Below are 14692 nucleotides of genomic sequence, written 5' to 3'. Positions count from 1 at the left end.
TTTTCTTTTAACTCTTGAGCATTTGTCATGCTTACAAGGTTTACTAGGTTTTTCTACTAGCAGGGCCACTCTGCAATGACGCTGCTCACTATTGTTGTTAATTTTCTCTGGGGCTGCTGAGATATGAAAAAAAAAAGAAAAACAAAGAGGTTTACTCTTCCCATATATGTTAGCATTTTGGCTAAAAGCAATGCAGTATTTCCAACTTCTGTTATCTTTATTAATAATGCTTAATTTATGTCAACACCTCTCACCCCTTCCATGCTTCATATTCTTAGACAGTCATGCACCTTGTTCAAAGGAAATGCAGCATGTTATTGTGTAAATGTATGACTGGGCCTTGGGGAACTAATTAATGTAAAACTATTGCTGTAAAGTTTAGAAGGTACCCACCCTGGGAAAACATTGTGCTGTACACCTTTTCTGCAAGTAATTTGTAAATGGATAAATAAACTAAGTTGCATCTGAAAACTAAGCTTGAAAGCCTTGCTTTTGTTCGGACTCCAGGCTACACTTTATCTGACTTGTGATGCCGATAATCTGTGACTAATGACACATTTAAATGCTATTGTTTAGAAGCTATTGTTTTCTTAAAGGCGTTAAAGCTGGAATACGTGATCTAAGTACTCTGCCACTCTTAGTAACCTTCATGAGGTAACAGATGATAAGGCAAATGTAAGAAAGTTCAGGCATAAAACAAATGGAATAATTATTAAATTATGCTTTTTCTGTATGTAGTGTGTGTAGTGTTGAAATATAGAAAAGGAAAATCACTTTTTGGAAGGAAAAACATGACATTTGGGTGGAGATGCCTAACTAATGTTGGATCTTGTGGAGTTTAAAGCATTATGTATTACCTATGCCTTTTGTGACTGAGTAATGTACCCTTTATGGAAAATATGAAACCATGCAACTCTAGCTTGCTTTTGTTGAAATCATGCTTTTCATTTTTTTTAAAGATGACCCACTGCCTTTGATTTGTTTCAATAATTCTCTTAGACAATTGTCATGATCAAGTAATGGTTTAGTAAAGACTCTAATAGTGTAACCTGTGATGTTCGCAAGGCTCTCTCTCTGCACTGGCCACTTTCTGATTTGTCCTCTTTGGAATCATGTCATCTGAAGTTATCAAAGGAAGACAACTAAGAAAATTCAATGTATATGAATTACTCTAAGTCTGGTAAGATAACCGCATCTCCACAAGACACAAAACTACTAACAGAGGTAGAAGACAGGATTTATACTCATGAAAAAGAAAGTATCTTTGCTTTAATTTAAAAAAAATGCAGCATCCTTTTGGCAGAAGTACAGTAACTTTAAGTTAATTAATCAAAATTGGTTAATGAGTCTAGACATACCTTTAACTCTCCTGCAGGCAATCCTATACATCTTTTTAGCCACAGTGGTGATGCAGTGGCCATAATTTAGCTTATCATCCACTATGATTACTACGTCTTTCATTACACTAGCAGTTTTTTTAATGTTTGTCTTTCTAGCATGACAGAAGTAACAAGGCAAGAAGGAGTAGGTGCAGGGTGATGACCACCCATCCATCCGTCTTGTTATATTTACTTGCTGGAGTAGATTTAGATCTCTGGACCTAGTTGTTTTTGTGGGATCATTTGATTTTTGAAGGTATAGTTCCAGTAACTCTTGTATCTTCAAAAATCAAACCTTCCCACTAATGGACTGTAGCTGTTCTGGTGGGTGAGGGTGGGGAGGCAGAGTAAATGATATTGTTATCATTTGCATATTCAGTCAATATGGCTGCAACTGTGACAATACAAATCATATATATATATATATATATATATATATATATATATATATATATGTATATGTATATTGAATAGCAATAATCCAAGTATGAACCCTTGCAGGCACCTGTAGCAACTGAGTGGAAGGAGGAGCAAGTGTTTTGCACCTTGCTACTTCGGTCTGATTACTTAGGTATCTCTTGAGTCATGGTAATGTTATATGTGATGCTAAGTTCTGCTAGGGATTGAATCAGTTTTGGGTGTGGAATAGTTCTAAAAGCCTTGGAGAGGTCCAAATAATATCTGAGACTGGTCTGCTAGCATTACAATGTTGGTCAACAGTGTCTAGAAATTATAGTAGAGCAGTAGTGGTGCTATGGAGAGGGCAGAAACCATGTCTAGCAGATCTGAGAAAATTATTGTTGAATAGATATTGAAGGATTTGAGTGTGAACACAATGTTACAAGATTTTTGAGAGAGGTGGAAGTTTAGCTGCAGGTCAGTAATTACCCATTTCAGTAGAAATTTCTCCCTTATGTAGTGGTACAATGTAGGATTGTTTCCATATCCATGAACATACTACTCAGCAATGAATCTATTTACAAGGATGGAGACTGCAAATGTTAAGGTATCATTAGCTACTCTGATATATTCTGTTGGAAGGTTGTCATCTGCTAGAGTAATTGACTCAGTTTTAGAAGGAGTTTTTGATGGGTGCAGTAGAGATTTTTTTTAGTATAAAGGAGTTTGTTTGAGATAGGTTTTCAGCATACTACTTGGGTCTGATTATTTAGGTATCATAGCATGGATTAGAACCTGTGGATTTACGTAGTGTAGTTGCTTTGTTGATGGAGTGAAGTATTATCTGAGATAAGACTAGGTTGTTTTTTTCCTGGGTGAAGGTAGTTATTGAGAGTAGACTAGAAAGTTTTTCAATTACTTTGGGAACATTTCTGAATATTTACATAGTAACTGTTTTTGTTCTTCTTTACGGGTGCTTTTACTTGATTCCACAGAGCGTGGTAGGTCTGGTAATGTGGAAGAGTTTTGTTCTTCTGTCAGATTTTTCAGGCTTTGTCCCTAAGTCTTATGACTTGTTTAGTGATTCAAGTTAACCAATGTGCATATCTAGATTTTATTCATGTTTTCCTAAGTGGAATAAATGCTCATTTAGTAAGTTTATCTAGATCTGATTAAAGGTGATATTGGCTTCATCTAGGGATAGCTGCTTTAAGCACTGACAGTTGTTTTGATACAGGAGTCAACACTATTTGCTGAGGTTTCTATCTACATAAAAAAAAAAAAAATGGAAATACAGTGATGAGAATTTATTATACTTTTTAATGATATATGTGGGGGGTTGATCATTTAAAGAATCAGGTAGAGTGCTTGTTTGAGTGATTTTATTGGATGTGGTCATAAGTATCCAGTCAAAGATTGCAGTAGAGAAATTGGATGTTATTTGTAGACATCCAATGTCAATGGTTTATGTTCTTAAATTTTAAAATCGTATCATTATTCTATAGGCGTTTCCATAGAAGCTATAATAACAAGGCCCACCTGATTATGACTTTCAGAGTGGATACATGCAACTTTATATTCTGCCGAGATTTAAAATTGAATATTGATATACCAGGAATTTTTCTTGACAAAAAGCCTGTCTCTGGTTTGAGCCCAGTGGAAATTTTCCAATATAGCAACACACAAATGGCTCGCAACCCTTAGTGTATGGCACCAAACTGTTAGGTTACCGTAGAACTTTCACACAATAGAGAACAGCAGGGAATAATAATCTCCTTTACTGAGAAGAAAGGCACTTACATGGGATACCAAGCAAAATAAACCTGTGTCTCCCCAAGCAAAGGGAGAGCTCATATTTGTGGAGTAAAATCATGCAGTATAAATTAAACAGTTTTAGCTGACTGACCACAAAGAACAATACATGTTTAAGAAAGATCCTGCTGACAGTACATCAGCCATTTGAAATTCAGCTTTGTAAACATTCAGTATAATGAGACTCAGTCAAATGAGTTTTCAGTATTTTGAAAATTATGTAGTGTGATCTCATGAAATTCAGTATTTTGAGTTTTCGGTCATGTGAAGTAACCCCCCCCATGTGTGTGTGTGTGTGTGTGTGTGTATATATATATATATATATATATATATATATATATATATATATATATATATATATACAGAGAGAGAGAGAGATAGATATAGACAGATGTAGATATACTCACCAACTCTGGAATTGCACAACAGTGCAGTGAAAAGGAGCACATTACAAGTTTGTGATATTATGAGTTTTTTTTGTGCCAGAAATATTTTGACTTTAGGTCAAATGAATGTCACCCATATAAATATATATATATTTATATATATATATATATATATATATATATATATATATATATATATATATATAAGGGTCTACCTGATAACAGTGACACGCCAAAACACAGACAACGAAATAACCAACATGAAAAAAATGAAAAAAAAAAAGTTCAAAAACACGAAATTTCACATACCCGACAAAACAAAATCCCAACAATCAACAAAACAAATACCTTTCCCAAAAAACACACACACAAAGCAAGCACACCAAAAGCCTTACAAACCTACACTAAACTTTACATAAACAACTATCTCTGCACTAACCTTAATCCAAACCCTAACCCTAAGGTCTGTCACTATCACACACTTACCTTACCCGCAACGTAACCCTAACTCACTTAATCCACCCCTAACCCTCAAGTCCATCACTATCACACACTTACCCGCACCCTAACCCTAACTCACTTAAACCCCCCTAAACCAAAACTCCGTCACTATTGCACACATACCTGACCCGCACTGTACCCTAACGTCCGTCACTATCACACACTTACCTTACCCAGACCCTGACCCTAACGTCCGTCCCTATTGCACACTTAGCTTAACATGTCGGTGTTCTCAGAGTCGGGATTCTCAACTGTCGGTCTGCTCTATCGTCGATCTTCCGGTGTCTGTGTTCTCGTTGTCGGAGTTCTGCGATTTCAGCGTTTTCAGGTAGACCCATACACACACACACACACACATATATATATAGAGTTCCCCTTCAAACCATCGAACATTTAAAACATCGAAGTTCAGATCATGGAGACCAGAACATAGAGTTTTAAAACATTGAAGGTTTGAAGGGGAAGAAAAAGGTAAGTGTAGGTGGGAGAATGTTTGTGTTTTGCATGGCACCAAGGTGCCCTGCATATTGTGTGTGTCTATGTGCCATCTGTGTGATGGCACTACAGATAGTGTATGGAAAATCTCCCGTTTAGCACTTCTGCATATAGTACTAAATGGGAAATTTCCTTTTACTCCACTGTAGTGCGGTCTCTGAGTTGGAATATTAAAGTAGGGGGGTGCAGAGGGGGAAAGTCCCTATGCATACAATTGTTACAATTTCTTTTTTTTTTTTTTTTGGTTACACTTGTAACCTTTGATGTTTCAAAATTCGATGATCTGGTCTCGATGATCAGAATTTCGATGTTTTCAAATTTCGATGGTTAGAAGTGGAACTATATATATATATATATATATATATATATATATATATATATATATATATATATATATATAGTTACACACACACACACACACACACACACACACACACACACACACACACACACACGCACAAAGCCTCACATTATTGATGTCATCAGACATAGAACATGCTGCACAGTTTTCTTCAGAAAAGAGCTTTACTTGTCTGCAGAAGTGACTGTCTGTAACTCATCTTCATATGAGAATTTCATGACCTAAATGTATGCTCTTATATTGTAGGGTTATATAGCGACACAGGCATTTTTGACTATAAAAGCCCAGTATGGGACAACAGTAGAAGCCATAAGCAGTTTCAGAGTACCTTGAAATCTAGTTGGACCACGACCTTAGTTTTTGGAACCATGTACTAAGGCAATCAAGAAAACATTAACTAATTTTATACAGAACTGTCCGTCTAAGTTTTAGGTCAGTATAATGACTCTTGGTAACTTATCTAAGGATGCAAGAATACCACAAACTGGAAGTAGAAGACCACAGAATAGGTAGATATTTTCCAACGGAGTGATTACCGCTTTAAATTCTCAAAGATGATTTGATGCTTTGAGCCTAAGTAGTTTCTCAGTAAAATCCAATGAAACTATATCTAGAAGATGATTCAGTCTAGATACTCTGTCTCTTTAAAAGGACTTATAGGGACATTCTCTGTTTTAAGAATCAAATTAAAAGCATTGACTCAACAACATTTAGTTTACAGCAGGCGTAACCTCTTTCCATGAACTGTAAAATCCTTTTTTTAAAAGCAAAGTTTGATGCAACTGTTTTGCCAAACCACAGCATATATTTTCAAACAATATAAGCAGCCACCTTAACTCCCAAGTTCATTTGCTGGCTCAACAGTATATTTCCTTTGTTATACAAAATATATTTGGAATATTGCATTTCTTCAATCTGCTATAATGTCAGCTTTATTATTCTGTGTAATCACTAAAGATTTACAGAATTAAAATAATAATAGTAATGAAAAATGGGTGTACACAATCTTTCAAACATGCATTTGATCGACATGTTATTATAATTATTATTATTATCATAATTGAATACAGTGCCCAATTTGGGATGTACCTTACCCGACACCTGCTACAACTAGAAAGACCCCAAAAGTATCTCATCAAGAGGATCAAGGGACTCAAACAGATGCCCTATGCAGTTAGGCTAAAGAAACTCCAGCTCTACTCAGTTGCTTACCGCCTACTCAGAGGCGATATATGCCTGACATATAAAGCCATGTCCAACCCAGAATTAATGGACATGCTCCACCTCAAGAAATCCAAATCCATCAGAGCTACACGCTCCAGTGACTTAAACCTCAGCACAGAAATAAATAGAACATGCTGGAGGGACAGATTCATATCCCAGAGGCTCCCCTCACTCTGGAACAAAATCCCAATCCATGTCAGACAGAGCCCCTCAATGACCCTCTTCAAGAAGAATCTTGACGTTTGGATGGGAGATCGTAAATTTACCCCTGGGATCTCTTCTGTGTCACTGCTAGACAGAGGCACGGTAAACTAACCTTAAATGGGCTATCTTCTGTGACCTACTATGCAGAGGCACAGTCAACTAATCTAAGAAGGGTGGCGAAAGCCAAACACACTCTGGCTAGGCTTGTAAATGCCCTAGGGCAGATAGCCTAGTATCAACTTATGAATCTATGTTCACAGTGCTGTAAATGCTGTAGTAAATGCTGAATACACAATATTCCAAATTCACATGTGGCTAGATTCTGTATATTTGAATATTTTTGAGTGGAATATTGTACATAACTATGTTTACTTAGTAGAGTCTATGTGTGGAGAAATTAATACTTTTAATGATTTAGTTGATGGCCATGGTGGTGCAGCGGTTAGCGTTGTTCATAGGTTTATAGGTAGGTACTAGGCTATCTGCCTGAGGACATTTATAAGCCTAGCCAGAGTGTGTCAGCTTTCAATACCCCATTGATTAATTAACTGAGCCTCTGTCAAAAGAGCCAATGCAGTGATCCCAGGGGTGTATTTTGTGTTACCTATCCACTCGTCAAGGTTTTTCTTGAAGAGTGTTAGTGAGGGGCTCTGCCTAATGTAGTTAGGAATTTTGTTCCAAAGCATGGGGAGTCTCTGTGACAGAAATCTATCCCTCCAGCATGTTCTATTTATTGTTGTGGAGAGGTTTAGCTCACTAGAGCGAGTGGCTCTCAGGTGCTTCACAGCAAGAGTTTCTCCCATTCGATTCTCAGCTAGAGTGCCTTCTGTGTGGAGTCTGCATGTTCTCCCCATGGTCAAGTGATGTCTAAAGACATGCAGGTAGGTGTGTGCGTGAATGGGTGTGCCTGCTTTGAAGGTTGGGCGTCGGGCTGGCAACTCGGCACCGTAAAAATCCACTGCCAATCATTAGCGGATCAGAGTTCTGCTGTGGTGACCCCTAACCGGGAAAGGCCGAAAGAAGATTATTGCAGGAAATCCTTGCTAATATGGTTTCTCAGTATTCCTTTCTTTAGGGAGATTTTTCCCTTTTTTGAGTTTGTGAGATCATGGAGTTGTATATATGTTAAGGGTATCAGGGAGCTTGTCACCATGCAACTACACCTTTTTTGTGTTTTGGTAGTAGGAATGGGAGTTTACTTTGTGTCCTTGGTTATAGGTGAATATGTGCTAGTATGCTGTGTGGCTGGGTATTTGTGAGGTCTTTTAATTATATGTGTCATTTTTACAGCTGAGATTTTTTTTATTCAAGATTTGCTGATATAATCTGAAAAGTGTACATAAAATAAAAAATACATTTATGCTAAAAACAATTCCTTCTTATTTAAGTCATCACTATAAGCCAGGTCAAAAGGGTAAGTCTTTAGGGATCACTTAATGCAGCCTAAGAGGAACATTTCTGGAGTTATTGTGGAAGAAAGTTCCAGAGGTACAGAATTTGATAAGTAAAAGAATCAATACCAAATGCCATATGCCATGTGATGGTATGTGATAGACTTGAAAGTAAACTTCATTGAATCTACACCAGGAGTTAAATATTATAGTGCATACTCCATCCCATATTCTGTCCTTAGAGGAGGAAAGCTGATGTTTGGTCACTCCCTCCCCTCCTGTTTATGACCCTTAACAGCCCAGATCATAGGTCTAATCCAATTTACAGACAGTAGAGGAACTTGTCTTTTTTGACTTACAGTTGGTTGCCCAGTGTGAGATTGCGTATATCACAGCTGTGTGAACATGTGTGCTGTAAGTCTTGTTCAAATGCTGCTGTTCACATTATATGGAAATGATTTGTTGGTGCCAGAAGTCTATGTAGCATTTTTTAAACACCCAAGATCACAGCCTTCTGGAGAAAGAGTGATAGAGGTATAGTAACTTGAAGTGAGAATAATACAGTAAGGAGGCACCTTGGAAAATCTGTTTCTTTTATGTTTTCATTCCCATACATTAGAACTATGCAACCAAGGGTACGCGTGCCTGAAGGATTTATGTATTTGGACTTCAATTCTGGGTACCTTTTGCTGATGAACTGCATTCTGAGGATATAGTGGATTTCCTTTTTCTTTCTTCCATATCATTATCAGATCTACAGTATTGGAGCACCTGCTAGAAATGTCTGAGTTCTAAATTTCATATCATAATTATGAAAATTCCTCAAGATGCTTGATGAAAGGGGCTTGAAAATTTTTATACCAGATCATTATTATTTTAATATTTATTTATTTTATTTTATTTTACATTTGTTGACCCGGCTAGTCTAACTGGATATATGTCCATTTTCAGTAGAGGCCCAGGGAGAAAAGCTCCAAAGACATGTTTCAAAACTATAAGTACAAGCAATACACAAACATCATGTATTATAATAATAATAAAAAAAATAGCAATTATCATAGTAAAAAAGTCATCGAACAATGGTACAGTGCAGTAAAAACCTGGAGGATTTAAAAGGGTGTACACTGAGGTTAAGAGTTAAAAAACTAGTATGAATAGAGTGTATGGAGACATAGTACAGGTTAGGTTGGAAATAGAGAAAAGGAAGTTGGATGTGTAGTGATGATAGAATGGATTTGCTTAAGAAAAGGTATATAAAGAGGATATAAATAATGTAGAAAAAGGTAGATAAGAAAAGTATAGCCAGATGGAAGATGTAACAGAGGATAGTAAGGACTAGATAGGCAAGTTGAGTTTGTAGAGGTATAGGACTAGTTAGGTTTGGCACAGGGGCATTAATATTATCACACTGCTGTATAAAAATGATACTGCCAAAAATATGATTTCAAGACCTCACTTCAGAAATAAGTCTTGAAAGTGGATTACACAATGGCAGTGCTTTACACATTTCACACATGCTTTAACAAACTCAACTTTTGTGATTAAAACATACAGTGAAAATGTAGTTCATGAGGAATAAAGTGAGACTTAAAGGTATAAGCAAATATTCTGAAAATTAAATTCCTTTAACTTTGCAACTTATTAATAATGCTGAAAAATATTTATATTATCCCCCCCATCTTGTTAGTGGCTGTAATAACAGTGTGAAATTCAATTTCAAAGTTTGATTTTATAGATTCTATGCAAATTTTCCATTACATTTGGAAGAGAAGTGTGTAATAACAGGTTTATAAAAAGCGCACTAAAATGTGGAATCAAATTTTTACAAGAGGGCTACTCTATCAATTTATTGAAGTTCTACTAAAGGTAAATGAACTGCAAAAATCTCCTTATGTTAGTTCACTCTGCCGTGACCTGCAAAACATATATAATCAGAGTTGTCCTGAGATTTTAAGTTTCCTCTAACATTTACATATTCTTTTGCATCTGAAACCCCTTAGCAAAATATTAATCAAAAGGATCATCTCAAAATAAGTTTAGACTTTTACACTGGCACTAGGCATGGTTTGCCTTGCAAAATCTCACATCTCCATAAAAGAGTGTACCACATTGGGCATTTGAAAAGGTGGCAATCCTACCTCAAGATGGAAATGCATGTTACTAGTGTGGGGAAGAAGACAGTCCTGAAGCTGTAACACAATGATGTTTTAGATTACTGTATGTGTTTGGAGGGGGGGGGGGGGGTTAATAAAGCTGTAGATATCTGTTTGAATGTTGCTGATAAGTGGAGGGCCAAGTGGAGGGAGATAATGGGGGAGAACATATTATTAATTATCTGAATATAGTTATCCCCTTTTACCCCCTTCTGTTTCCTTTAGCAGTTATAATTCTCATATATTTTCCATATTCTGAGTCCATATTAGATAAAACAAAAGCTATATAAATGCAAGCTCACCTTAAATTGAGAACCAACATAACCATACATTATCTTATTATAGTTAATGTTGAATATAGAACATTTAAAGACATGTAAAGCTGTCTGATCCTTAATCAATACACCCCTAAATCATCCCTCTGATTCATCTTATCTAACATAAAACTACTTGTTCTTTCTACTCCTGATTTATCCTCAATCATCAGAAAGGGAAGTACTTACTTGTAATATTGTTCTGTAACAATCAAGCTGACCTCCTATTATTTCTGTCTTCTGAACCCAAAATTCATGTGCCAGTCTAATTATCCACTACTGTTCCTTCCTTTTATTCATTTTAGCCCAGTCAGCAAAGTGTAAATAAAAATAAAATAGTACTTTAAGAGCACTCAGTGCCATAGTATGTTTTTCAGGTATTCTGTTGCTTTTATTATTTATTTATTTATTTAGTTATTTATCATTTGTTAACCAGGAAAGTCCGACTCGGAACAAAGCCAATTTTCAGCAGAGGCCCAGGGAGAAAGGCTCCAGATGCATGTCTTTGTAACATGGGAGGAAACCTGGAACACCCGGAGGAAACCCACACGAATGCAGGGAGGACATGCAGACCCCACACAGAAGGCACCCCCATATGAGAATCGAACCAGAGAACCTCTTGCTGTGAGGCAACAACGCTACCGCTGCACCACTGCGCCGTCCCTTTACTATTACTTTTCAGTTCCATAAATTCAGCTGTACAAACCTCTCCTTCTTTCATTGCTCATTCTTTATACTTTATAGAAAATATCCTTTTCCAGCTTATTAATACCTCTACTTGACCATATGCATCTCTTTCTCTTCCATTAGCAACATGATAGTTTCTAAAGAGCCGTACATCATCAGCAAGTGAATACCAGTTTTTATTACCAGTTCCATTATATGGTCAGTAGATCTGTAACTAGGGAACAACAAAGGGAAGAGCTACCTTGAGTGCAAGCTGTTAGGGGAACATAATCAGCAGGTATGAATGGCGTTGGAGTGGAGTACCAGCATTCATTTAAAATGTCAAGGGTGATATCATGGCTATATCAAAGAACTTATGCAAGGTTCTTGCTACATTTCAGTAACATAGCCAGGGTGGGACGAAGGGGGCAGCTGCCTTGTGTGCAAAGTTTTAGGGGTTGTTGAGATAAGCCATCCAATCCATCATTCCAATTACTTTTTAATGCATACTAGCTTTTAAAAGCAGGTATTGCATTTGCAGTCAAATCTGAGTGCTGTATTGCTCCCTGTGTGGTCTAAACAATAGCAACTTTGTGCTATATTTGTAGCAAGCAGTTTGCAACAGTTTAAAAGATAAACAAATTTGTTTAATTAAAAACTGAGTGCTGTAGTGCTCCTTGTGTGATCTAAACTGTAGCAACTGTTTGCTACAGTTTAAAAGGAAAAAAGATTTATTCTTTTTTTAATTGAAACCTGAAAACTATAGTGCTGTTGCTTGAAAGAAAGAAGGAAAGAAAAAAGAAAGATATGTTTATTTGTTTCCGACTAAAATCTGAGGAAGAAGGGTCTGGGGCAGGGTACAGAAACAGGACCTGATTGGCTTCTACTTTTCAGAAGCCCCAGGTCTCTCATAGTGGACATTTTTAATTGCCTATCAGCTATAGAAGGGCAGGGTGGGTCGCAGAAACAGGACCTGGTTGGCTGATTGGTGCCTGCATTTCAGGAGCACCAGTCATCAGATCATGGATCTTTATTTATTTAGTCATTTATTTTTGCTCTTCCACTGAAGAGCTGGGGCAGGAGACAGTAAGTGTGTTATCTGGCTACCTGGTTAGTGTGGTGCCAGTACAAAGAGTGGACCATTTCTTTTTTTTTTTTTTTTTCTTGAAGTGAAGAGCTGGGGAGGTGAGGTGCCTGTACAGGAATCAGCTCCAGGTTCTACAAAAGCCAGCTACACCTCTGCTACAGTTATTATTATCACTAGCAAGGAGCTTGCTACATTTCATACAGAGGTATGCATGTTTTTTTTTTTGTTTGATTTGGTCCTCAACTTCAGGTTCAGAAAATTGACAGTTCTGCTATATATCAGATGACCTAGCCATAGCTCTGATGAGTAATACATCACTGTAAACATATCTGGCACTCACAATATTGTATGTCACATTCTCAAATTCTCTCATTTTTAATACTCATATCTATTCAGCATGACATGCGCTATATCGTCACATCATTTATTGTTCCTTGGTATTGCCACTTGTTCCATTGGCAACACAATCATTCATAATTTCTCATCAACATTACTAAAATATGCATTGAACAAATTTCTATTATTTTATATAAACATACTTGTCTAACCCTCACCGTTGTACCTCATTATATACAGTTTTTGCTTTTATCTTCACATATTTATTTAGCAAAGTTTCACAGCTGTAGATGCATCATATTACTATTATCTGCCATGTTTAAATGGTAATGTAAGATTGTCAGTATGCCAACATGTTTATCTAACTGTTTATTAGTAATCCAGACCTCACCTCTCAACTTGACATATCCACTCTTCAAGATTAACTTTTTTCATTAGCAGTGTGTTAAATTACTGCCTAGAAGTCTTTTCAATAATGAAAAAAAAAACAATAATATTAATTTAAGTTACACCATTTCAGAGTAGTCTTTGAAAATATCTTTCATAGCTGTTCAGCCATTTCAGTCACTTACCCAGGCTGAATGTGCAAACTAAATTGTATATAAAGAGACCCCCTTCTTAAAAGTAGTGATTAACTTTGCAAATTGTTTTACAAATAAAATGGATCATTTGATCATGTGCTGTTTAATATAGTTTTATATTCATTCTCAAGCAGCAAACATAGCCTTTTATATATATTGATGTTGCCTTCTTCAAAGAGCATTACTCATGGTTCTCAAAACTGGCAGGTATGAAAGGCATATATATATATATCTATATATCTATATATATATATATATATATATATATATATATATATATATATGTGTGTGTGTGTGTGTGTGTGTGTATATATATATATATATATATATATATATATATATATAGATAGATAGATAGATATGGTTGCTATCAAATCAATAAATTCATGAAGCATGAATTATCTAGTTGATAAAACTAAACTGTTAACCCCAGTTTCATAGCAGCTTTGTCAAGTAAGAAATGTAGCATTTATATTACTTCTCATGCAAATCTGTTTTACCTGCATCTCAAGTCATTGATAATGCTCCTTAAATTCACTTGCTCTGCATTCCTAGCTTCGTGTAGAAGAAAGCAATGCGTTTTTTGGATCTTTAAACATTTATGTTCAAATAAATTAATTTTATTGTTCTTATTGTCATCAATTCTAATAGTCTGATCTTTAATGAATAACTCCAGTCCTCTAGCCTTTTATGAATCCTTCACCTATGTCAAATTTCTTTATAAATTCATGTGTCTCCTTCCAGTTTGTCAGGCCATCTTGACCATGGGAATGTAGCCCTGAACAGTGTTATCTTCTCAATTGAATAAATGTTTTTTCTATCCTTCATCGTTAACAACTTCTGTTGTACCTGTATCTGCTAAATTCACAGACTCATTATTTTTCTATTACATTTCTTAATCTGCTGATTAGCCTTTTCTAGATCTTGAAATGCTATCATTCTGCCAATCCAGTACCCATTTAATAACACCAGTAAAGGCAACTTAAGTTTCATTTTTCTACTTTTATATTTATTAATTATTTCCATAAAATGCATCTTATGTTGCAATATAATTTCTGAATAATCATGCTGTGTAAATACTGGTTGACTTGTAACAACCAGACTGTGCCCTGTGTGCCACAATCTTCCCAAAGTATAAAACCACCTGAATCAGTCTAGGTTTTCCATACTTCTTCTTAGCCTCTGGCAAATACAGAATCTTGGCAGATTCAGTGCTTAATGGTTCCTTTGTAAACCATGTCTAGTGTGCCATCTTAGTTTTAATATAGTGCAGCAAATTTCCCTTTCCCTCCAAAACACCATGTATTCTCACATTTACCTTTCTCATTTTATCTTTTTCTAGCAATTAAAGTATGTTCCCTTTATTCAGATTGCTTAACAGTAACATCAACCTCTTCTCAGAG

At 36.0% G+C, this 14692-nt stretch overlaps 1 protein-coding gene across 3 annotated transcripts in view; it reads left to right on the top strand.

Annotated features, from left to right (window-relative positions):
- F5 (coagulation factor V) overlaps positions 1-14692 on the top strand; it is a 1256984-nt gene that overhangs the window by 451502 nt on the left and 790790 nt on the right. The window lies entirely within an intron of this gene.

This window comes from Protopterus annectens, chromosome 5.part0 (assembly GCF_019279795.1).
Source record: "Protopterus annectens isolate FY-2018-M chromosome 5.part0, PAN1.0, whole genome shotgun sequence".
Classification (NCBI taxonomy): Eukaryota; Metazoa; Chordata; order Ceratodontiformes; family Protopteridae; genus Protopterus; species Protopterus annectens.
The sequence above is the reverse complement of the archived record's forward strand: the minus strand, read 5'-3'. Positions and strand labels throughout refer to the sequence as shown.